A 26,879-nucleotide genomic window follows, 5' to 3' on the forward strand; every position below is an offset into this window, starting at 1 on the left:
GAGGTTCAAAATGATTGGCATCTATAGGAACTTTAGATTTCGAATAGTGTTATTGATTCTCCTAGTTCAGTATGATGATTCTTGAACACAGCTTCTTTATGAGTCTTGGCCGTGGCCCTAAGCCCTTTGTTTTCCAGTATTACTACCGGATACATAAATGCCACAGACACATAATTGGGTGAACCTTTTCAGATTGTGACTTAGCTTTGCTAAAGTCCCCAATTAGAGGTGTCCAGGGTTCTTAAGCACACTTTTTTTTTTTGCTTTGGACCTTGACTTTAACCGCTCAGTCTCAAGTTTTCACTTGACACCTACACGCCACAAGCACATGGTTAGGGACAGCTTGGTTTAGCCGCTTAGACCAGGATTCTATTCCTTTAGGCCCTCCTATCCACTGATGCTCAAAGCCTTGGGAAACTTTTTATTTCCCTTGCCTTTTGGTTTGAAGGGTTATTGGCTTTTTTCTTCTTGCTTTTTCTTTCTATTTTTTTTTCTGCAAGCTTTGTTCTTTGCTGCTTTTTCTTGCTTCAAGAATCATTTTTATGATTTTTCAGATTATCAAATAACATGTCTCCTAGTCATCATTCTTTCAAGAGCCAACATATTTAACATTCTTAAACAATAACTTCAAAAGACATATGCACTGTTCAAGCATACATTCAGAAAACAAGAAGCATTGTCACCACATCAATATAATTAAGCTAAGTTCAAGGATAAATTCGAAACTCATGTATTTCTTGTTCTTTTGATTTAAAACATTTTTTTAAGAGAGGTGATGGATTCATAGGACATTCATAACTTTAAGACATAGTTACTACTATTGATGATCATGTAATGAAGACACAAACATAGAAAACGAAAAACAGAAGAAATAAGAACAAGGAATGAATCCACCTTAGTGATGGTGGCGTTTCCTTCTTGAGGAACCAATGATGTCCTTGAGCTCTTCTATGTCTCTTCCTTGTCTTTGTTGCTCCTCCCTCATTGCTTTTTGATCTTCTCTTATTTCATGAAGCATGATGGAGTGCTCTTGATGTTCTACCCTTAGTTGCTTCCAATAATTGTGTGGAAGAAAATGTATCCCCTGAGGTATCTCAGGGATCTCTTGATTTGCAGTCAAATGTTCTACCACTGAGCTATAGACCCTTGATGGAAAATTTTGTCTTCCCTTTCCTCTTTCTAGAGGTTTCTCTGGCCTTAGGTGCCATCAATGGTTATGGAAAAAACAAAAAAAGCTATGCTTTTTACCACACCAAACTTAGAATGTTGCTCGCCCTCGAGCAAAAGAAGAAGGAATAGAAGAAGAAGAAGATATGGAGGAGATGGAAGGATGTGTGTATGGATGTGAGTGGTGGATGTGAGTGGTGGGTGGAAATCCTGTGAGATTCACAGATCCTGAGATGATCCTGTGGGTCCACAGATCCTGAGATGATCCTGTGGGGTCCACAGATCTTGAGGTGTCAAGGCATTTACATTCCTGCACCAATTTAGGCATGCAAAATGCCCTTGCACACAACTCTGGGCGTTTAGTGCCAGGTTGGTGCCCATTTTGGGCGTTCAACGCCCATTTGTTGCCATTTCTGGCGTTGAACGCCAGAACCATGCTTGTTCTGGGCGTTCAGCGCCAGGATGTTGCCCATTTTGGGCGTTCAGCGCCAGAACCATGCTCTGTTCTGGCGTTTGAACGCCAGGCAGATGTTCCTCCAGGGTGTGATTTTTCTTCTGCTGTTTTTGATTCCGTTTTCAATTTTTATATTTATTTTGTGACTCCACATGATCATGAACCTACAAAGACATATAACTAAGAAAAATATAGTTAGATAAATAAAAATTGGGTTGCCTCCCAACAAGCGCTTCTTTAATGTCAATAGCTTGACAGTGGGTTCTCATGGAGCCTCACAGATGTGAAGAGCTTTGTTGAGACTCTCCAACACCAAACTTAGAGTTTGGATATGGGAGTTCAACACCAAACTTAGAGTTTGGTTGTGGCCTCCCAACACTAAACTTAGAGTTTGACTGTGGGGGCTCTGATTAACTCTGCTTTGAGAGAAGCTTTTTCTGCTTCCTCTCCATGGTTGCAGAGGGAGATCCTTGAGTTTTAAACACAAGGGAGTCCTCATTCCATTGAAGGACTATTTCACCTCTGTCAACATCAATCACAGCTCTTGCTGTAGCCAGGAAAGGTCTTCCTAGGATGATGGATTCATCCTCTTCCTTTCCAGTATCCAGGACTATGAAATCAGCAGGGATGTAAAGGCCATCAACCTTTACTAATACGTCCTCTACTTGCCCATATGCCTGTATTCTCGAATTGTCTGCCATCTCTAGTGAGATTTTAGCAGCTTGCACCCCATAGATTCCCAGTTTCTCTATTACAGAGAGGGGCATGAGGTTTATTCCTGAACCAAGGTCACACAGAGCCTTAAAGATCATGGTGCCTATGGTACAAGGTATTATGAACTTTCCAGGATCCTGTCTCTTCTGAGGCAATGTCAGTTGATCCAGATCACTTAGTTCATTGATGAACAAGGGAGGTTCAACTTTCCAAGTATCAATGCCAAATAATTTGGCATTCAGCTTCATGATTGCACCAAGAAACTTGGCAGTTTGCTCTTCAGTTACATCCTCATTCTTTCCAGAAGAAGAATACTTATCAGAGCTCATGAAGGGCATAAGGAGGTTCAATAGAATCTCTATGGTCTCTAGATGAGCCTCAGAGTCCTTTGGTTCCTCAAAGGGAAGCTCCTTATTGATCACTGGACGTCCCAGGAGGTCTTCCTCCTTGGGATTCACGTCCTCCACTCCCCTTGTAGGTTCGGCCATGGTGCTTATGTCAATGGCCTTGCACTCTCCTTTTGGGTTCTCTTCTGTATTGCTTGGGAGAGTACTGGGAGGGATTTCAGTGATCCTTTTACTCAGCTGGCCCATTTGTGCTTCCAAATTTCTAATGGAAGATCTTGTTTCATTCATGAAACTTACAGTGGCCTTAGACAGATCAGAGACTAAGTTTGCCAGATTAGAAGTATTTTGTTCAGAGTTCTCTGTCTGTTGCTGAGTGGATTATGGAAAAGGTTTTTTGTTGCTAAACCTGTTTCTTCCACCATTATTAAAGCCTTGTTGAGGCTTTTGATCCTTCCATGAGAAATTTGGATGATTTCTCCATGATGAGTTATAGGTGTTTCCATAAGGTTCACCTAAGTAATTCACCTCTGCTATTGTAGGGTTCTCAGGATCATAAGCTTCTTCTTCATGAGAAGCCTCTTGAGTACTGTTGGATGCAGCTTGCATTCCATGCAGACTCTGAGAGATCATATTGACTTGCTGAGTCAATATTTTATTCTGAGCCAATATGGCATTTAGAGTATCAACTTCAAGAACCCCCTTCTTCATAGGCGTCCCATTACTCACAGGATTCCTTTCAGAAGTGTACATGAACTGGTTATTAGCAACCATGTCAATGAGTTCTTGAGCTTCTGCAGGCGTTTTCTTTAGGTGAATGGATCCACCTGCAGAAGTGTCCAGTGACATTTTTGATAGCTCAGATAAACCATCATAGAATATATCCAGGATGGTCCATTCTGAAAGCATGTCAGAAGGACACTTTTTAGTCAACTGTTTGTATCTTTCCCAAGCTTCATAGAGGGATTCACCTTCTTTCTGTCTGAAGGTTTGAACATCAACTCTAAGCTTGCTCAGCTTTTGAGGAGGAAAGTACTTGGCTAAGAAAGCCGTGACCAGCTTATCCCAATAGTTCAGGCTGTCTTTGGGTTGAGAATCCAACCATAATCTAGCTCTGTCTCTTACAGCAAAAGGGAAAAGCATGAGCCTGTAGACTTCAGGATCTACTCCATTAGTCTTAACAGTATCACATATCTGCAAGAATTCAGTTAAGAACTGAAAATGATCTTCAGATGGAAGTCCATGAAACTTGCAGTTCTGCTGCATCAGAGAAACTAATTGAGGTTTCAGCTCAAAGTTGTTTGCTCCAATGGCAGGAATGGAGATGCTTCTTCCATGTAAATTGGAATTAGGTGCAGTAAAGTCACCAAGCATCTTCCTTACATTATTATTATTTTCGGCTGCCATCTCCTCTTCCTATTCGAAAATTTCTGAAAGGTTATCTCTGGATTGTTGTATTTTAGCTTCTCTTAATTTTCTCTTCAGAGTCCTTTCAGGTTCTGGATCTGCTTCCACAAGAATGTTCTTATCCTTGCTCCTGCTCATATGACAAAGAAGAAGGCACAGAAAAATAATAATAATAATAATAGAGATCCTTTATACCACAGTATAGGGATCCCTGTGTGAGTAGAAGAAGAGAGGGAGACAAAGAATGTAATATAATGGAAGAAACACAACTGTGAGGATGGCAGAGATGTGAGATGAGATGTTAGGATATGAATGAATAAATAGAATAAGATGGGGGAGGGATAATTTTCGAAAAATATTTTTGAAAAAGATTTAGTGATTTTTGAAAATAGTTTTTGAAAAATGTTAGTAATTTTCGAAAATTTTTGAAATCAAAAAATAAAAAATAAAAATAATTAGTTAATTAAAAAGAAATTTTGAAAAAGAGGGAAGATATTTTTGAAAATTAGAGAGAGAGTTAGTTAGGTAGTTTTGAAAAAGTTAAGAAACAAACAAAAAGTTAGTTAGTTAGTTGAAACAAATTTTGAAAAGATAAGAAGTTAGGAAGTTAGAAAAGATATTTTGAAAAGATATTTTTGAAAAAGATAAGATAAGATATTTTTGAAAAGATATGATTGAAATTAGTTTTGAAAAAGATTTGATTTTTAAAATCACAATTAATGACTTGATTCACAAGAAATCACAAGATATGATTCTAGAACTTAAAGTTTGAATCTTTCTTAACAAGTAAGTAACAAACTTGAAATTTTTGAATCAAAACATTAATTCCTATTGTTATTTTCGAAAATTTGGTATAAAAATAAGAAAAAGATTTTTGAAAAATATTTTTGGAATTTTCGAAAATAACTAAGAAATTTGAAAAACATTTGGTTTGTGAAAAAAGATTTTGAAAAAGATAAGATTTTCAAATTAAAAATTTGATTTGACTCATAAGAAACAACTTGATTTTAAAATTTTTGAAAAAGTCAACTCAAATTTTCGAATTTGATGAGAGAAAAGGGGAAAGATATTTTTTTGATTTTTGAATTTTTATGATGCAAGAGAAAATCACAAAAAAGATGCAATGCATGAAATTTTTTTTAGATCAAAACATGTGATGCATGCAAGAATGCTATGAATGTCAAGATGAACACCAAGAACACTATGAATGTCAAGATGAACATCATAGACACAATTTTGAAAAACTTTTATTGCAAAGAAAACATGCAAGACACCAAACTTAGAATTCTTTAATGCTTAGACACTAAGAATTCAAGAATGCATATGAAAAACAAGAAAAGACACAAAACATGAAAACATCAAGATCAAACAAGAAGACTTACCAAGAACAACTTGAAGATCATGAAGAACACTATGAATGCATGAAATTTTCGAAAAATGCAAGATGCACATGCAATTGACACCAAACTTATGATATGACTCAAGACTCAAACAAGAAACACAAAATATTTTTTTGATTTTTATGATTTTCTAATTTTTTGGGATTTTTATTTTATATTTTTCGAAAATTATTTAGAAGGAAAGAAAAATAAGGATTCCAAAATTTTTAATATGAATTCCAGGAATCTTGCCATGTTAGTCTAAAGCTTCAGTCCAGGAATTAGACATGGCTCACTAGCCAGCCAAGCTTTCAATGAAAGCTTCGGTCCAAAACACTAGACATGGCCAATGGCCAGCCAAGCTTCAGCATGTAATTCTGGCATGACACGCCTGACATACTCATTCCCAAAGGAATAGGACATGGCTTTACAGCCAGCCAGGCTTCAACGTGCTTCATGAAACACTAGAATTCATTCTTAAAAATTTTTGAATAAAATTTTTGAAAACATTTTTATATTATTTTTTTTGAAAACACAAGAAAAATTTTTTGAAAGATTTTTGAAAAAATTTTGAAAACAAAACAAAAAGAAAATTACCTAATCTGAGCAACAGGATGAACCGTCAGTTGTCCAAACTCGAACAATCCCTGGCAACGGCACCAAAAACTTGGTGTTGTTGCCGGGATTGGGATCTCAGACGATTCTTGGCGCCAAACAGGAACAATTAAGTCCCCGGCAACGGCGCCAAAAACTTGGTGCACGAAATTGTGATGTCCAGGCTCAAACAATCCCTGGCAACGTGAGCAACTTGGTACGCGCAATCGTGATTACACTTTGATTATGTAAAATTCATGGATCTTTCTTTCCCTGGCGATGGCGCCAAGAACATGGTGCCAATACCATGGTTCACAACTTCGATACAACTAACCAGCAAGTGCACTTGGTCGTCCAAGTAATACCTTACGTGAGTAAGGGTCGAATCCCACGGAGATTGTTGGTATGAAGCAAGCTGTGGTCACCTTGTAAATCTCAGTCAGGCAGATATAAATTGATAATGGTGTTTTCGAATAATAAATAATAGAATAGGGATAGAGGTACTTATGTAAATCATTGGTAGGAATTTCAGATAAGTGAATGGAGATGCTTTTCGTTCCTCTGAACCTCTGCTTTCCTGCTATCTTCATCCAATTAGTCTTACTCCTTTCCATGGCTGGCTTTATGTGATACATCACCACTGTCAATGGCTACTTTCGGTCATCTCTCGGGAAAATGATCCAATGCCCTGTCACGGCATGGCTAATCGTCTGGAGGCATCACCCTTGTCAATGGCTTCATCTTATCCTCTCAGTGAATAATATGCTCACGCACCCTGTCACGGCACGGCTATTCATCTGTCGGTTCTCGATCATGCTGGAATAGGATTTACTATCCTTTTGCGTCTGTCACTAACGCCCTGCAATCGCGAGTTTGGAGCTCGTCACAGTCATTCATTCATTGAATCCTACTCGGAATACCACAGACAAGGTTTAAACCTTCCGGATTCTCTTGAATGCCGCCATCATTCTAGCTTACGCCACGAAGATTCTGGTTAGGAGATCTAAGAGATATTTATTCTAGCTTATTTCATGTAGAACGGAGGTCTTTGTCAGGCACGTGTTCATAGGGGAGAATGGTGATGAGCGTCACACATAATCATCACCTTCATCACGTTCTTGGGTGCGAATGGATATCTTAGAAGCAAAATAAGATGAATTGAATAGAAAACAGTAGTACTTTGCATTAATCTTTGAGGAACAGCAGAGCTCCACACCTTAATCTATGGAGTGTAGAAACTCTACCGTTAAAAATACATAAGTGAAGGTCCAGGCATGGACGAGATGGCCAGCCCCCTAAAACATGATCAATAGTCTCCTAAGATGAACAATGGATTAAAACTGAGACCAAAGATACCTAATACAATAGTAAAAGGTCCTATTTATAATAAACTAGCTACTAGGGTTTACATGAGTAAGTAATTGATGCATAAATCCACTTCCTGGGCCCACTTGGTGTATGTTTGGGCTGAGCTTGAGTGTTGCACGTGTAGAGGTCCTTCTTGGAGTTGAACGCCAGCTTTTGTGCCAGTTTGGGCGTTCAACTCTGGTTTTGGCTCCTTTTCTGGCGCTGGACGCCAGATTTGGGTAGAAAGCTGGCGTTGAACGCCAGTTTATGTCGTCTATTCTTGGCCAAAGTGTGGACTATTATATATTTCTGGAAAGCCCTGGATGTCTACTTTCCAACGCAATTGGAAGCGCGCCATTTCGGATTCTGTAGCTCCAGAAAATCAACTTTGAGTGCAGGGAGGTCAGAATCCAACAGCATCAGCAGTCCTTCTTCAACCTCTGAATCTGATTTTTGCTCAAGTCCCTCAATTTTAGTCAGAAAATACCTGAAATCACAGAAAAACACACAAACTCATAGTAAAGTTCAGAAATGTGAATTTAACATAAAAACTAATGAAAACATCCCTAAAAGTAACTAGATCCTACTAAAAACATACTAAAAACAATGTCAAAAAGCGTATAAATTATCCGCTCATCAGGTACACAGCTATATCACTTTTAACTCCTTTTCTTTTTAACTTAAACACAGGTTTCAAAATCTTGTTTCTTTGCCTCATATACCTCTATATCTTCTCTTATACCTCTTCTTAGGTATTTAGTAAAGGAAATTAGAGAATTCTAGACTCAAATCTGCCTTCTTGAGGCTTTCAGGGAAAACTGTCTTTTTATCAATATTTTATTATTATTACTAAAATAATATTATTATTAAAATAATATTATTAATAAAATAATATATTAATATTTTATTATTAAAATAATAATATTTTATTTAACTTTCAAAAATTGCATTTTTACCCCCGGACTTCTTGGAAATTGCACTTTGACCCCTATAACATTTAATATTTGTACTTTAGCCCCTCAACTTTTGATTAATTAATTTTCAACTCCAAACTTTTTAATAATTGCATTTTGACCCCAAAACTCCTTGAATATTTTTTTTTCAAAAGTTCATCAGTTTTCTGCTTGATTTTCAGCTAGTTTTTCAATCTTTTCGGAAACCGATTTGAACCCGATTTTTATCAAACCAAAGAGAAACTTTTCAGCCATCAAATACACATCAAATAAGCATCAAAAATCATGATTTTCATGGCTGGAATGTCACGTTTTCCAGAAGCACCAACAGCCACTTCAAAACCATCATAAACATGATTTTCAAGCATTAAACAACAAGTTTCCATGATCAAACCATCACACAAACATCCAAAATCAAATCTCAAGCAACAAGATCTGGCTTAACACTTCAAGAACACAGCCAATCATTGACTAATTTACCAAACCTTACCTCCTTTGCTGCTGTCCGAGATTGCACCAAAAACAAGCTTCCAGAAGCACTTTTACGCCTATTTTAACATCAAAAACAACTTTAGAATCTTATGAACCATGAAGGCTGAAGCTTCATGATGATGAAAAGAAGGTTTTCCTCACCTTAAGGTAACTAGAAATCACGTTTTCATGGAGCTTTTGGTGATTGAATAAGAGATCCTAAGAAAGAACATGAAGAAAACATCATTAACTTAAGGAACCACCATGGCCGAATCTTCAAGGAGGAGGAGCAGCCTTCATACCTTGATTTACTCCATGAAAAGTGACATAGAAATGAAGAGGAGGAAGAGGTGAACACTTTGGTAAGATTAGATTTTTGATAGGGGTTTCGGTTTGAGAAAGAACGGAGAAAGTAGCTCAGGTGTTCATGGAAATTTCATGGTTTTCTTTCATGGTATTCTAAGCTTTTCCAAGAACAAAAATGATAGCCAAGCCGTCCAAGGAAGGCCGTGGCTTTTGGATGATGATTATCCAAAAGTTACTTGTCAAAATATCTCAGGAAAGGATAATTACTAAAGCTAGATGTATTAGAACTTAAGTAATTACACTACTAATGGATAAACATTAAGTTACTTAGTGTAAATGACACTAGTAACTGGATAATCATAAGAATAAAAGATATATGATGAAGCATTAGCAGTGCTAAGTTCATCTAAGAATGCCGGTATTATCCGTTACCGGTAGATTTCAAGCTCAGTTATTATATTACTAAACATAGATCAACATTAATCACAGCAGAGAAGATAATAATATAATATTCTGAATAAAATAATAATATATGAATATTATATTAATATAATTTTTCTCTCGAAATTCGTGACCGGCTCGTCACATAGAGACTAACCACGAAAATCAGAATTTTGAAATTCGGGACCGAAGTGGCTCAAAAACGCAACTCTTCGTGTCGTGCCTACTTAGATTAGGAGAGGTGTCCTGTGCAATCAAGCTGCTGACTAAGCAGCTTGATGACGCAGCACCTGTGCAGTGGAGGTGCTTATATGCATAGAAATTCGTAAAAATTCTGTAAAAATTCCGTTTGATCCCAAAAAAGTGCCGTTTCTTCCGGGCTAGGCCGTTACATACCACATGTATTTCCAAATCACAGAGTCCTTTATCAAACATTGTTTCTCCTATGGCACAGGGGATGTGAAAACTCCCTGGGTCTTTCCTTTTTGTAGGAAGCTCTGGTTGAATGAGAGCACTGCACTCCTTATTCATCACTATGGTTTATCCTCCCTTGAGTGAGCTTTTCTTGGTCAACAGCTCCTTCATGTACTTAATGTATGAGGGCATTTGTTGGAGGGCCTTGATGAATGGTATGTTTACATGGAGAGATGCAAATATGTCAAGAAACCTTGAGTATATTCTCTTCTCTATACCACCATTGAGTAATTGGGGAAAGGGTGCATAGAGTTTCAGTAGCTCCTTCTGTGTAATTGTGGTTTCTTGATGATTCTCTTCCTGCTTTCCTGCTGATGCATTTTCAGGTTATTCTGATGGTTTGTTCGGCTCTTCCTCAGTCTCCTTATCACTTATAGTAACCATCTTGCAATCTTTCCATCTGACTTTCTTTGCTTCACCTCTCGGATTTTTCTCTGTGTCACTTGGGAAGCTATCAGTAGGTTTGGGAATCATCTCAGATAGGTATCCCACTTGAAATTCCAGCCTATTGATGGTGTCTCCCTGATTATTGATATTGGCTTGCACCTCCTCTTTGAACACCTTGTTATCTTGAATCTCCTTGCATAGGCCTTCAAGTAGAGTCTCAATCCTTGATAGTCTTTCTTTCGATGATGGAGAGTTGAGATTGGAAGGATGAGAAGGGCCATTTTGACTTTGGTATGGATGTTGAGAAGTGTTGTTGGGTGGGTGTTGGTATGACCTTTGTGTGGAGTGTTGGTGAGTTGCATTGTTGTTGGGGTTATGGCATCTCTGATCTTGGCCTTGGTCTTGTTGATTTTCCCACCGAAAGTTTGGGTGGTTCCTCCAACCAGGATTATACATTTTGGAGTATGGGTCATGATTCTGCCTAGGTGAATTCCCAATGTAGTTGGCTTGCTCCTGACTACCCTCTGCTTCTTCATTCACTCCTTCTTGAGTTGCTGCTGAAGTGGTGATTGCTGCTACTTGATTCCTCTCCATCTTCTTGGCGAGGTCAGCTAATTGCTTGGTAATCATCTTATTTTGAGCTAGCAGTGTATCCACATTGTTCAGCTCCATCACTCCTCTAGTATTGCCTCTTTTAGAAGCATAGAAGTAGTCATTCTCTGCTACTGTCTCAATGACATCTATGGCTTCTTCAATGGTCTTCTTCTTGTTCAGAGATCCCCTGAATGAGTGGTCTACTGCCTTCTTTGATTCATATGAAAGACCTTCATAGAAAATATGCAACTGCACCCATTTATTGAACATATCTGGTGGGCATCTTCTTGTCAAGTCTTTAAACCTCTCCCATGCTTCAAATAGAGTCTCACCATCCTGCTGCCTGAATGTTTGTACCTCAGCTCTCAACCTGTTGATCCGTTGAGGAGGATAGAATCTTGCCAAGAACTTGTTCACCACATCTTCCCAGGTTGCTAAACTCTCCTTTGGAAAGGATTCTAGCCATTTAGATGCTTTGTCCTTGAGCGAGAAGGGAAACAGAAGTAGTCTATAGGTGTCAGGAACACCATTAGACTTCACAGTATCACATATCCTCAGGAAGGTGGTTAGATGTTGATTGGGGTCTTCTTGGACACTCCCTCCGAATGAACAATTGTTCTGAACAAGGGTGATGAGCTGTGGTTTTAGTTCAAAGTTGTTGGCATGTATGGTTGGCCTTTGAATACTACTCCCACAGTTTACTTAGTTTGGGTTGATGTAAGAACCCAGAACTCTTCTTTCTTGCCCAGCCTGATGCGCTGGACCTTCTCTGCCATGGTTATGAGCCTCTTCTTCATGATGGTTTTCCATATTCAAATCCATGTCTGGTTCAAAGTACTCTTCCTCTTCCTCAGCACCAACTACTCTCTTTCCTCTTGCTTCCCTCCTTAATCTAAGGAAGGTCCTCTCAGGTTCAGAATCAAAGGAAGTTGAAGCCCCGCTTCTTCTACCTGTCATACAACCAACAAGGCAAAAGCAAGAAAGATAGATGCAGATAGTAATTTCTACAGAAATGTTGTTAGCGTGAGTGATGCAATATATCAAACAGTTAGTGGGTTAGTGACTGAATTGTAAACAACTAAGAAAATGGGTGGGGGAAAGCGAAGAAAATAGCTAAACAGAAAGTAAATTACTCAAATGAACTTAAATCAAATAAAATAAAAACAAATGCTCAATCTAGTTATCCACCAATTTAATCATTGTTGATACAAAATCAATCCCCGACAACGGCGCCATAAACTTGAGGCACGGAAACTTGTCCCTTAACAAATCTCCCTCGGCAAGTATACTGAATTGTCGTCAAGTAATAACTCACAAAAGAGTGAGGTCGAATCCCGCAGAGATTGATTGGTCAAGCAACTTTAATTGGAGGAATGTTCTAGTTGAGCTAAGCAGAATGTGGTTTGAGAGTTGCAGAAAATTAAATGGCGGGAAAGTAAATAGCAGAAAACGTAAATGCTGGAAATAAAGAGCTGAAAATAAATGACGGAAAGTAAATTGCAGAATTGTAAATGGGAATAGGGAAGATGATCATAGAAGTAATTGGCATAAAGTAAAGAGAATGGGTAAGATCAGAAATAGGGAATTCATTAGGCTTAGGAGATGTTGCATTCTCCGAATCAAGTTCATTTTTATCTCTTCCTCAATCAATGCATTCATTGATCTCCTTGGCAATCAATCTTAAGTGATTGAATTCTAATTCCTTGGTAATTCAATCTCTGAAATCAGATCAATAGCCAATTCCTTGGTCTAATTGCTCATGAGAAGAGATAAAGTGTGGTCACTGATTATACCACATGTATTTCCAAATCAAAGTATTGGGAGAATTATATGTCACCATATCCGCCGAAACCCTAATTTGGTCCAACATGAGAAAGTGTTTCTAGCATGATCTCTTCATCCCTTTTCCAAGGTTCAGAAGAGATCCAAGTATGAATAGCTTCTTTTCCAAGATAACTACTCAATTAGATGAAGATTGAAAGCTTTCTAGTAAAATCAAGAGAAAAGAAAGAAGAAGAATAATGAAAAGTATTATTGATCCATCAAATTACAACAGAGCTCCCTAACCCAATGAAAGGGGTTTAGTTGTTGATAGCTCTGGGAATGGAAAGCAAAGATGGAGAGTACATTCTGAAAGTTAAACTAAAAGTGCAGAGAAAGTAAATTACAGAGAGTAATTCTAATAATGCCAAAAGCTTATTTCTAGTTCAAGGCTCTCCCTATTTATACTATTCTTCTGATCTTCTAGTTGGCTCTTCAGGTCTTGGATATGGGCCTTTGGATCTTGGGTTGAAGCAGTTATCTTCTTCAGTGGGCTCAGCTTTACTTGCAGAGAAAGTGTGAAGTAGGCAGGGACTTTAACTTAGGGCGTTAGTGGTGTTAACGTTAAGTGAAAATGTGGGGTTGAGAACGTTAGTGACAATCACCTTTTTCACTAACGTTCCTAACCCAAAGTGGTCCACGTTAATTTCAATGTTAGTGGCACCAACGTGACCACTAACATTGACCCTTGGCCCTTCGCAAATGTTACTAGGGTTTACCTTTTTCAATAACGTTGGGAGTACTCCTTTCTCCCTACGTTAGAGTTCACGTTAGAATAGTTAACGTGGTCTTTAACATAGGCTTGCCAAATCTTCGAGAGCGTTAGTGACACTTACCTTTGTCAATAACACTTCAGAACGCCCCTACTTCCCACGTTAGAGTTCACGTTAACTAGGTTAACGTGACTTCTAACGTGGTATTGATAGCCATTTCCAACGTTAGTGACAAAGGTGAGTGTCAGTAACGTTGGCTCATCATCCCTCTTCTCCACGTTAGCTTCCACGTTAATGTAATTAACGTGGCAACTAACGTGGCTCATAGTGGCTCAATCCAATGTTAGTGACAAAGGTGAGTATCACTAACGTTGGTGATTCTTGCTCCCTCCACGTTAGAGTCCACGTTAACTAGGTTAACGTGGCTTTTAACGTAGCCAATATGGGCTTAGTCCAACGTTAGTGACAAAGGTGAGTGTCACTAACGTTGGCATCATCTTCTTCTTCCACGTTAGAGCTCACGTTAACTAAGTTAACGTGGCTCTTAACGTGGCCAATTGCCCCTTTTGGAACGTGATGCATGGAAACTTGTCTCTCAACAATTTTCCTTCGGCAAGTATACCGAATTGTCGTCAAGTAAAAACTCATAATAGAGTGAGGTCAAATCCCACAGGGATTGATTGGTCAAGCAATTTTAATTAGAAGAATGTTATAGTTAAACTAAGCAGAATTAGATTTGTGATTTGCAGAAAATTAAATTGCAGGAAAGTAAATAGCAGAAACGTAAATGCTGGAAATAAAGAGCTCAATGTAAATAGCGGAAAGTAAATTGCAGAATCTTAAATGGGGAAGGGGAGTTTAGCATGAAAGTAAATAGCAGAAAGTAAAGAGAATGGGTAAGATCAGAAATGGGGAATTCATTGGGCTTAGGAGATGTTGCATTCTCCGGATCAAGTTCATTTTCATCTCTTCCTCAATCAATGCATTCATTGATCTCCTTGGCAATCTTAAGTGATCGAATTCCAATTCTTTGGTAATTCAATCTCTCAAGTCTTGACACTACAAGAAAAATACCCATTCAGCCACACTTTTTTTAAGCTACAATTGAAAAGCGTAGCCTATTCATAGAATAGGCTACGCTTTTCTCCGTGTTGCCTTTTTATATAAGAAAAGGATACACAATTGTGGCATCATTTAAAAAGTGTAGCCTTAGGTATTATAGAAATCACTTATAAAACGTAGCCTTATCTAAATATCTATAAATACACTTTTCTCATCTAAGGGAACGCTTGTAAAGAGTAGCTTATTTTTTCTGTTTCGGGTGCGCTTTTAAAATGTCTCCTAATATGGGAATCCTCAATAAACACTTAGTAAAAAAATTTGTTGGCCCTCTCCCTCACTTACGCAGCAGTGCAGCACACACTCTTATCCTCACTCAACATACACAAACACGAAAGAGAGAAGAAATCAGAGAGGAGAAGGGAAGGAAGGAAAGAGAGGACGACGCCGTCTAGGGCTCCGCCGCCGTCGCCGTCGTCGTCGAGCGCCAGTGAGAGAGAGAGAGCTCGAGGATGAGAGGAAACGCGATGGAGGAGAGAAAAAGGAGGTGCTCCGTCGCCGCTGAAGCTCCACCACCACTGCTAGGGCTTGTTTTAGTCGCCGTTCTGCCACCGTCGGGCTTCTGTGCCCCCGCCGAGGAGCTCGAAGGGAGGAAGGAGGGATGTATCGCCGCCTTCGTGCTCTGTCGCGGCGCTGCCGTCAATTGGAGCTCGCTGCTGAGCTGCTGCACCGTCTCCAAGCCATTGCGTCGCCGCTCATCTCTTCACTGTCACTGATCAACACCATTGTCGTATCCTCTGTCACCAGGTAAGCATTCTCTATTCTGTATCCTCTCTTTCTTGCTCATTCTCTAACTCGCTCTCACTTTGTAGTTCGAAGGTGTGAATGATTTTGATAGTGATGATGAACTGCAATGGCTAATTGAGATACAGAAGGTATGTATCAATTTTCAATTGGTTCTGTGAATTTTTGGGGGTTTTGGGTTCTAATTTTAGGTTTTCTAATTTTGGGGGTTTCGCCTTCTGATTCTCAATTTGTTATGATTCCTTTCTGTGTTTGGCATAAACGGAAGCAATAGGTGCTGGAAATTTCATACGTGCGTGCTAAACTAGGGAAATTATTCTGTAGGAAAGTGTCGAGCTGCAGGAGTTTTCATTGGGTTCATGCCCTCCTAGTGTGGGTCTTCAAGGGATGCGTTGGTCAACTATGTTGATCAGGTTTTACTTCCTTCACATTTTAATATTATAACCTGAAAAATAGTAGTTTTAGATATTTTATTAAGAATATTTGACATGATTAGGTTTTAATTCATGATATCCCTATATCATGAATTATTTTTCCACATGGTTTGAGCTAAAGTTGTTCCTGTGAAATCACATGAATGAATTTTTATCCTAAATCTTGATGGTTCTAAGTGAATGAATTGCTCAAGTTTCCAACTGCAATTTGCCAGCTTCAATGAGTAATCAACATTATGTTCCATTTTAGTTTTCTTTTGCACCATCTTTTAAGTGATCCATCTCTACTAGTCCTAGAAGCTGTGCATTCTTTTATACATTGAGAGGGGTTTGTTCTTGTTTGAGATTCAATGGGTTGAATCTGAGGCATATGCACACAATTGACATATTTTTTTATGTACTTGGAATTAATCGAAATCCTCTTGAATTTGTTGCAGTATTCAGGTGGTTGCACGAAATGGCTAAAATCCACATCCCCATCATCTTATTGGGGCTCTGCCTAGTATGCAATTCGGCAGGTTTTGATTCAGACACAAATGAAATGAGCATTTTCTTGGTATTTCACAGCGAGTCCTAAAACTGGGTTTAGATTGGGACACAAATGAAATGAGTATTTTGATGTTTGCTAAGCTTGCAAAGCCATTGATCGGAACTGTTGGGATTGTGATTAATAGTCTTCATATCAAGGTTGATGTGTGTAAAAGCAATGTCCACATTTTGAATTTTGAAGAAGCAAATTTAGAGAAAAAGAAAACATGTGGATATCTTATCTTTACTTCTGGGGCTATGAACTATTGAACTGATTTTCATGCATTAATTAAAAACATGGTTTGGTACTTCATCTTTTTGTTATTAAAATTCATATTCATTTTGCAGCTTCTATTTACACCAATCCTGGATGGAAAAGTACTTTTGTATTCATTTGTATCCTGAATGACCTGGTGTTTCTTCTTGGCTGGTGTGTTTCTACTACATTTGATTTAATATAATTGTTGTAAGAAAAATAATAAAATCTGAGTTGTGCTATTTTCCATAAAAGACTTCTGTTTGCGGTGCTTTTGTAGAAAGAATATGAACTTCGGTTTTGATGCAACTCTTAGAAATTGTAATGCATTGTGGATTATGAAGTTCGGTTTTGATTTTTTCATCCACAATGCATTACAATTTCTAAGAGTTGCATTGTAATGCATTGTGTATTCATCAAAGAATATATTTTATTTATAGATAATTTTTATTATATAAAAAAATTATTTAGTATAATTATGTATTTATTTTTATTTTATAATATTTAACTCGTTTAATTAAAAATGCTAAATTATTATACATGTAATTATATTATTAAGTATTATGTTGTATTAATAATTAGTAGAATATTATATATATATATATGCAAAAAAAAGTGAGACCTAAGGCTACACTTATATATAGTAGCTATAGTATACAAAAAAAATGAGGGACCTAAGGCTACACTTATAAAAAGTAGCTATGGTATACAATGTGGCTACGCTTTACAAGTGATGCAGTAGCATTGAAAAGCGTAGCCTATTCTGGCAAAAATGGAAGCTGAAAAGCGTAGCCTTTGGTCCTGGACAGCATCACTTGAAAAGCGTAGCCTATTCCCAAATGCCAAAAGCGTAGCCCTTGGTGCAGAAAAGCGTAGCCTTTGAGAATAGGCAACGGCCGAATAGGAATCACCCCAAAAAGCGTAGCCGTAGCCTAGAAAGCGTAGCCGTAGCCTAAGGCATCATTTTTTTTCACTTTTGGCTACACTTTTCAAGTGTACCTGAATGGGTGTTTTTCTTGTAGTGTGATCAATAGCCAATTCCTTGGTCAATTGCTCATGAGAAGAGATGAAGTATGGTCACTGATTATACCACATGTATTTCCAAATCAAAGTGTTGGTTGGATTATATGTCACTATATCCATCCATACCCCAATTTAGTCCAACGTGAGAAAGCATTTCTAGCATGATCTCTTCATTCCTCTTCCAAAGTTCCGAAGAGATCCTAGTATGAATAGCTTTTTTTCCAAGATAACTACCCAATTGAATGAAGATTGAAAGCTTTCTAGTAAAATCAAGAGAAAAGATAGAAGAAGAATAATGAAAACTACTATTGATCCAACAAATTACAACAGAGCTCCCTAACCCAATGAATGGGGTTTAGTTGTTCATAGCTCTGGAAATGGAAAATAAAGATGGAAAATACATTATGAAAAGTAAACTAGAAGTGCAGAGAAAGTAAAATTATACAGAGAGTAGTTCTCCAATTTCCAACCCCCTTTTTGATTCAAAACTACCCCTATATATACTACTCTTCTGATCTTCTAGTTGGTTCTTCAAATCTTGGATATGGGCCTTTGGATCTTGAGTTTGAAGCAGTTATCCTCTTCAGTGGTCTTAGCTTTACTTGCAGAGAGAAAGTATGAAGTAGGCAAGGACTTTTAGCTTAGGACGTTAATGGCGTCAACGTTAAGTGAAAGTGTGGGTTCGAGAACGTTAGTGGCAGTCACCTTTTTCACTAACGTTCCTAACCCAATGGTGACCCACGTTAACTTCAAAGTTAGTGGTACCAACGTGACCACTAACATTGCCTCTTGATCCTTCGCACACGTTATTGGGACTTACCTTTTCCAATAACGTTGAGAATCCTCTCTTCCCTACGTTAGAGTTCACGTTAGTGTGGCTAGCGTGACCTTTAACGTAGGCTTGCCAAATCTTCGAAAACATTACTGAAACTTACCTTTGTCACTAACGTTTCAAAACGCCCCTACTTCCCACGTTAGAGTTCACGTTAACTAGGTTAACGTGGCTTCTAACGTGGTGGTGATAGCCATCTCCAACGTTAGTGACAAAGGTGAGTGTCACTAACGTTGGCTCATCATTGTTTCATCCACGTTAGCTTCCACGTTAACTAAGTTAACATGGGAGTTAACGTTGCTCATAGTGGCTCATTCCAACATTAGTGACAAAGGTGAGTGTCACTATCGTTGGCGATTCTTTTGCTTCCCCACGTTAGAGTCCATGTTAACTGAGTTAACGTGGCTCTTAACGTGGCCAATATGAGCTTAGTCCAACGTTAGTGAGAAAGGTGAGTGTCACTAACGTTGGCTTCATTTCCTTCTTCCACGTTAGAGTTCACGTTAACTTAGTTAACGTGACTCTCAACGTGGGCTATGATGGCTTCGAGGACGTTATTGGCGATTACTTTTCTCATTAACGTTGCAAGCTAGCTCCCATTCCACGTTAGAGGTCACGTTAGTTAGACTAACGTGGCTGCTAACGTGGTTCTTCCTTGCTTCCTTTGTCCTGAAATCAAGCAATAAAGTACATCAAAGTTCTAGTCCAAGTTATGAGATATGCATAATCCAATTTGTTATTCAATTTATGCATAATTCTCATGAATTCATATAAAACTCATAATGTTTGCTTGAATCAAGATGTAAGTGAAATTCTACCCAAAACTTACTTATTTCCTAAGAAAGTGCATAAAACTACCCTAAAACCATAAAGAAAAGGTCAGTGAAACTAGCCAAAATGCCCTGGCATCACAACACCAAACTTAAAGCTTGCTTATCCCTAAGCAAGTACTGGAACAAGAGAATGATGAATGAAATGCTAAGAGATATGAGTCATTCTTGTGGAAGTCATGTCCTTGGTTTAATGGTGGTTTCATGTATAGCAACGTAGGTTCATTCCTTCACTGGCTTTCAGACCTTTATCATGTCTTGAATACTCACTTGATTGCACCCTATGAGACTCTTATTCATTGATCCTTTTATTATTTTCAGGGTTTGATTGTGCTCTTAGGCTAAGTGCTTTGTGAGGGGGTAACTCTTTAAGATAAGCTTTCAGCCAACACTCCCTAACCAGTTGGTTCAAGGTGCTAGGTGTTAAGGAATAGGAATTTGAATGTGAAGGGAAGTACGGACTAGGACTCACTTATATAGGAAAGTGATGAGTGAATGAAAGGTGTGGATTGATGGGGTGATTGTGTGATGGACAGATGGGGTTTAGCATGGGTGAGCACAAGGATCACCAACTTTATGATGGGGTTGGTTTAGTTTCCAAGCTTGTTCTTCTTCCAATGTTGCATGGCAACCATTCCCAATGCAATCCCCTTGAAAACACGTGTGTAGTATCTTCCTTTTATGTTATTTGAACCCTTCAATTGCCCCATCAATGCTCCTACAAAATAAAAGAAATGTGATTAAAAACACACTTGTAGTAAGTGGCGGCAAAATTAAAAGGCTAACCACTTTTTAAAGTTTTTGTTTTTAACTGACTAAGTGCTATTCATGAGTGTAAACTAACTGACTAACTCAACATCCATGTATGCAACATTGGCAATACCAAACTTGGTTTGGTGCCATGTGGTGTAAAAGATTTGTTCAAGGCCCCTAAGAGTGACATGATGTGGGTTACATTTATGTTCTCTTAGTGTGCCTTGAACACCAAACTTGTTCCTCACTATATGTTACACAGAAGGATTCATTCAAGTGCATATCAAGTTAATTTGAAATTCATGAACCTTGCATTATTAACTATTTTTTAAAGCATGTAAAACATGGGTTGCCTCCCATGAAGCGCTTCTTTAGCGTCACTAGCTTGACGTTCTGCCTTTATCAGGGTGGTTGGTAGTGCTTCAAGTCCTCCCCCCTTGCAGTAAATCTATCTCCATTGGCTTCATCAAGGATCTCCACATGTTCTAGGGAGAGAACTCTGTTGATGGTAAAGACTTTAGGTAGCTGAGATGGGATGGTGGGGAGATCGGGGGGAATGATGCCAGGGCATTTTGGCCAGTTTCACTGACCTTTTCTTTACTGTTTTTAGGGTAGTTTCATGCATTTTCTTAGGAAATAAGCTATTTTTGAGTAGATATTCACTTACACCTGGATTCAAGCATACATTGTGCATTTTACATGATTTCATGAGGATTTTGCATGAGTTTAGTGACAAATTGTATGCTGCATTACCCATGACTTGGACTAGAACTTTGATGCACTCTATTGCCTGATTTTAGGACCAAAGGAATGGGAGGTAACTTGCAGAGTTAATGAGAAAAGTGACTGCCAATAATGCTCTCGAAGCCATCATTACCCACGTTAAGAGTCACGTTAACTAAGTTAACGTGAACTCTAATGTGAAGAAGGGAATTCGAGCCAACGTTAGTGACACTTAACATTATCACTAACATTGGCCAATACTCACAAGTGGCCACGTTAGAGTCCCTATTAACCTAGTTAACGTGGCCTCTAACGTTAAAAGGGGGAAAGGAAGCAAACGTTAGTGACATTCAACATTGTCACTAACGTTTGCCTAAGTGCACAATGCCATGTTAACTCCCACGTTAACTTGGTTAACGTGGAAGCTAACGTGAAGAGGCAAGAGTGGTCGACAACGTTCGTGACACCCAACATTGTCACTAACGTTGGAAGCAACCACACAACCCAAGGAGCCACGTTAACTTCCACGTTAACTTAGTTAACATGGAGGCTAACGTGAGAGAAGAAGGTGATGGCCAACGTTAGTGACACTCAACATTGTTACTAACGTTGGAAGGAGCCACACAGGCCAGTATGAGCCACGTTAACTCCCACGTTAACTTAGTTAATGTGGAAGCTAACGTGGATGAGTAAAAGATGAGCCAACATTAGTGACACTCAACATTGTCACTAACGTTGGGGATGGCTAAGCAATGCCACGTTAAAGAGCCACGTTAACTAAGTTAACGTGGGCTCTAACGTCATACATGGGGGCACATTGGAACGTTAGTGACAATGTTGAGTGTCACTAACGTTCTCAAAGGATGGCAAGCCCACGTTAAAGAGCCACGTTAACTAAGTTAAAGTGGGCTCTAACGTAGGAGCAAGGGGGCTTTTCAACGTTATTGGGAAGGTTAAGCCCCAATAACGTGTGTGAAGGACCTAGAGGCAACGTTAGTGGCAACGTTTGTGCTACTAACGTTGAAGTTAACGTGGCTTTTACTTAGGAACGTTAGTGAGAAAGTTGATTGTCACTAATGTTCTCGAACTCATATATTTACTAAACGTTAACACCCCTAACGCCCTGAGCTAAAGTCTCTGCCCACTTCACACTTTCTCTCTGCAAGTAAAGCCAAGCCCAAATGAAGAAAAGAACTGCTTCAAACTCAAGATCCAAAGGCCCAAGACTTGAAGAACCAACTAGAAGATGAGAAGAGTAGTATATATAGGAGTAGCTTTGAATTATTTTAGAGAGTTCCGGGAGTTGGAAAATAGTATAGAACTACTTCCTGTATTTACTTTCTCTGCACTTCTAGTTTTCATTATGTATTCTCCATCTTTGTTTTCATTTTCCAGAGCTATGAACAACTAAACCCCTTTCATTGGGTTAGGGAGCTCTATTTTAATTTGATGGATCAATACTAGTTTTCATTATTCTTCTTCTATCTTTTCTCTTGATTTTACTTGAAAGCTTTCGATCTTCATCCAATTGGATAGTGATCTTGGAAAGAAACTATTCATACTTGGATCTCTTCTGAACCTTGGAAGAGGAATGAAGAGATCAAGCTAGAAATGCTTTCTCATGCTGGACCAAATTGGGTTTCGATGGATATGTGACTATAATCCTCTCAATACTTGGTTTGGGAAATGCATGTGGTATAATCAATGACCATGCTTCATCTATTCTCATGAGCAATTGACCAAGGAATTGGCTATTGATCAAGATTTGAGAGATTCAATTACAAGAAATTGTAATTCAATCACTTAAGATTGCCAAGGAGATCAATGAGTGCATTGATTGAGGAAGAGATGTAAATGAGATTGATCCGGAGAATGCAACATCTCCTAAGCCCAATGAACTCCCATTTCTGATCTGACCCATTCTCTTTAATTTTTGTCATTTACATTTATGAGCAATTCCCCCATTCCCATTTAAGATTCTGCAATTTACTTTCTGCCATTTACTTTCCCGCCAATTAATTTTCTGTAATTCTCAACTAAATTTCTGATTCGCTCAACTAGAACATTCCTCTAATTAAAGTTGCTTGATCAATCAATCCTTGTGGGATTCGACCTCACTCTATTGTGAGTTTTTACTTGACGACAAATTTGGTACACTTGCCGAAGGAAATTTGTTATGAGACAAGTTTTCCGTGCATCAAGTTTATGGCGCCGTTGCCGGGGATTGATTGTGCATCAACAATGATTAGATTGGAGGATAACTAGATTGAGCATTTTATTTTTGTTTGATTTAAATTTCTGTTTGAGTTATTTATTTCCTGTTTTAGTTAATTTCTTCCTTTCCCCCTACTTTTTTTTCTTTTATTTACATTTCATCTTACTAACCTACTAACTGTTTGATATATTGCATCACTCACACTAACAGTAATTCTGACAGATATACTTTCTGCATCTATTCTCTTTGCTTGTACTTGTTGGTTGTATGACAGGAAGAAGAAGTGGGGCTTCAACTTCCTTTGATTCTGAACCTGAAAGAACCTTCCTTAGACTAAGGAGGGAGGCAAGAGACAAACGTATAGTTGGCGCTGAAGAAGAGGAGGAACACTTTGAGGAATACTTTGAAGCAAACATGGAAGAAAACATGGAAAACCATCATGAAGAAGAGGCTCACAACCATGGCGGAAGAGGTCGAGCAAATCATGCTGGGGAGGATAGAAGAGTTTTAGGCTCTTACATCAATCCAAACCCAGGAAACTGTGGAAGTAGCATTCAAAAGCCAACCATCCATGCCAACAATTTTGAGCTGAAGCCACAGCTCATCACCCTTGTGCAGAACAACTGTTCGTTCGGAGGAAGTGTCCAAGAGGATCCAAATCAACATTTAACCACTTTCCTGAGAATATGTGACACAGTGAAGTCTAATGGTGTTCACCCTGACGCCTATAGACTGCTCTTATTTCCATTTTCACTCATGGATAAGGCAGCCAAGTGGCTGGAATCTTTCCCAAGGGAAAGCTTGACAACTTGGGAAGACGTGGTGAACAAATTCTTAGCAAAATTTTACCCTCCTCAAAGAATCAATAGGCTGAGAGCTGAGGTCCAAACCTTCAGGCAACAAGATGGTGAGACTCTATATGAGGCATGGGAGAGGTTTAAGGACTTGACAAGGAGGTGTCCACCTGACATGTTCAACGAATGGGTGCAGCTGCACATTTTCTATGAAGGGCTCTCTTATGAGTCAAAGAAGGTCGTAGACCATTCATCCGGAGGATCTTTGAACAAGAAGAAAACCATTGAGGAGGCTATAGATGTCATTGAAACAGTAGCAGAGAACGACTACTTCTATGCTTCCGAAAGAGGGAACACAAGAGGAGTAATGGAGCTAAACAATGTAAATGCTCTGTTGGCCCAAAACAAGCTCATTACCCAGCAGCTGGCTGACCTCACCAAGAAGATGGAGAGAAACCAAGTAGCAGAAATCTCCACTTCATCAACAACCCAAGAAGGAGTGAATGAAGAAGCAGAGGGTAGTCAGGAGCAAGCCAACTACATTGGGAATTCACCTAGGCAGAACCATGATCCATACTCCAAGAATTACCACCCTGGATGGAGGAATCACCTAAACTTTCGGTGGGGAAATCAACAAGACCAAAGCCTTGATCAAAGACGCCCAAATCCAAACAATTTCACATCTAGACCATATCAACATCCAATAACAACACCTCTCCACATTCATATCAAGGCCAGAACAACCCTCCTCAACCTGACCTATCATCATTTGATGAAAGAATCTCAAGGATTGAAAATCTATCTGAAGGCATATGCAAGGATATCCAAGACAACAAGGTGTTCAAGGAGGAAGTGCGAGCTAGTTTCAATAATCAGGGAGACACAATCAAGAGGTTGGAATCTCAAGTAGGATATCTCTCTGAGCAAATTCCCAAACCCACAGATGGATTCCCAAGTGACACAGAGAAGAATCCGAGAGGTGAAACAAAGAAAGTAAGATGGGAAGATTGCAAGATGGTCACTATAATTGATAAGGAGACTGACGACAAGCCAAGCAAGCTGTCAGAACAACCTGAAGATACCTCAACAGAGAAGGAGGAAAAAGAATACCAAGAACCAGAAATATCAAAACAGGAGCTGCTGAGACTCTATGCACCTTTTCCCCAACTGCTCAATGGTGCTGTGGAGTAGAGAATATACTCAAGATTTCTTGACTTGTTTGCATCTTTGCATGTGAACATACCATTCATCAAGACTATCCAACAAATGCCTACATATATCAAGTATATGAAGGAGCTGCTTCCTAGGAAAAGCTCACTCAAGGGAGGCCAGACTATAGTGATGAACAAGGGGTGCAGTGCCCTCATTCAACCACAGTTGCCTACGAAAAGAAAAGATCCAGGGAGTTTTCATGTCCCCTGTGCCATAGGAGAAACAGTGTTTGATAGAGCACTCTGCGATTTGGGAGCAAGCATCAACTTAATGCCCTTAGCCCTAGTGAAGAGACTGCAGATCAATGAGATATTGCCCACAGATGTGGTCATCAGGCTGGCTGACAAAACTCAAAAATAAGCAATAGGGGTGGTGGAAAATGTGTTGTTAAAGGTTGGGAAATACTACCTCCCAACAGACTTTGTCATCTTGGACATGGAGGAGAGTCACACTCACCCAATCATATTGGGATGACCATTCTTAGCTACAGCCAGAGCACTCATAGATGTGGAGCGAGGGGAGCTAATATTGAGGATCCATGATGAACAACTCAGCTTCAATGTCTTCAAACTCTCCCAAAAAGCTGACCAAGAAAATAAAGAACCAAGCAATAATATAAATGAGATGCTGACAGAGGAAACAAGCACTGAGGCACCACCAACACATCCGAAAACCCCACTGAATGATGAACAAGGCAGACAGCAATCGTCACAGCTCAAGGAGAAGCTGGAGGAACCTAAACCACCAGAGGCATGTGAAGACAACAACAAAATGCACTTAGAAGAAGAAGTCGCCAAGAGCAGTGAAGAATCAAAAGAGACAAAGAAGAAGGTACCAAGGAGGTGGAGGAACAAGAAGATCCCTACGGAAGATTTCTCTCCAGGAGATAAAGTGATCTCAGCCTACTTCCCAGATATCCCACCTGATCTCCCCACTGTACCATCTCAGTTACCAAAGGTCTTCACTATTAACAGAGTTCTCTCCTTGGAGCATGTAGAGATCATTGATACAACCAATGGATATAAGTCCAAGGCAAGAGGGGAGGACTTGAAGCATTATCAACCTCCCTGATGAAGGAGAAACGTCAAGCTAGTGACGCTAAAGAAGCGCTTCATGGGAGGCAACCCATGTTTTATTAGCTTTTATTATTGAATAAGTCAATATTCATGAATTCCAACCCAAACTCGGTGAAGTCCTTATATTGTAGTATATAGTGAAGAACAAGTTTGGTGTTCAAAGCATACCAAGAAAGCATGAATGCAACAGAGAGCATGCTAGTCTTGGAGCTTTGAACAAGACTTTTGATCACAGTGCTCCAAACTAAGTTTGGTGTCACCCCATGGTGCCACCAAAATGCATATAAGGATACACAGTTAGTTAGTTAGTTGGAGTTCATGAATAAACAATCTCATCTTTTCATCTCTTTATTATTTTAGCCGTAAGAATTTAAAGTGATTTCTTTTTGTGATAATTCTTACTTTTCTTATTTTATCTTTATAGGGAAAGGAAAAGAACATTGAAAGAGATTGATTGGATAATTTAATGGGAAAGGTTCGGCCAATTCATGAAGAGGGCACTACACACGTGCCTCAAGGGGAATGCATTGGGAATGGTTGCCATGCAACATTGGAGGAAGAACAAACTTGGAAAGCGAACCAACTCCATCATAAAGTTGAGAATCCTCGTGCTTACTCCATACACATCCCCATCCGTTCATCATACACCAACGCCATCAATCCACACCTTTCATCTCTTCATCACTTCTCTATATAAGTGAATCAAATTCACACCATCTCCACATTCAAAATTCATACCCCTTGCACTTCACTTTCCAGCAACCAATTCTTCAA

The 26,879-nt window shown here is 39.0% G+C and overlaps 3 non-coding genes across 3 annotated transcripts; 2 read left to right on the forward strand and 1 right to left on the reverse strand.

Annotated features, from left to right (window-relative positions):
* Nucleotides 1-3,582: 3,582 nt before the first annotated feature.
* On the forward strand, nt 3,583-3,690 carry LOC112760811 (small nucleolar RNA R71). The gene has a single exon (XR_003181232.1). It is a non-coding gene; the product is annotated as a small nucleolar RNA R71 (small nucleolar RNA).
* A 7,607-nt stretch (nt 3,691-11,297) lies between these two features.
* On the forward strand, nt 11,298-11,404 carry LOC112760600 (small nucleolar RNA R71). The gene has a single exon (XR_003181033.1). It is a non-coding gene; the product is annotated as a small nucleolar RNA R71 (small nucleolar RNA).
* A 12,486-nt stretch (nt 11,405-23,890) lies between these two features.
* Nucleotides 23,891-23,994, reverse strand: LOC112761060 (small nucleolar RNA R71). The gene has a single exon (XR_003181469.1). It is a non-coding gene; the product is annotated as a small nucleolar RNA R71 (small nucleolar RNA).
* Nucleotides 23,995-26,879: the final 2,885 nt, after the last annotated feature.

This window comes from Arachis hypogaea, chromosome 16, assembly GCF_003086295.3.
Source record: "Arachis hypogaea cultivar Tifrunner chromosome 16, arahy.Tifrunner.gnm2.J5K5, whole genome shotgun sequence".
NCBI lineage: Eukaryota > Viridiplantae > Streptophyta > Magnoliopsida > Fabales > Fabaceae > Arachis > Arachis hypogaea.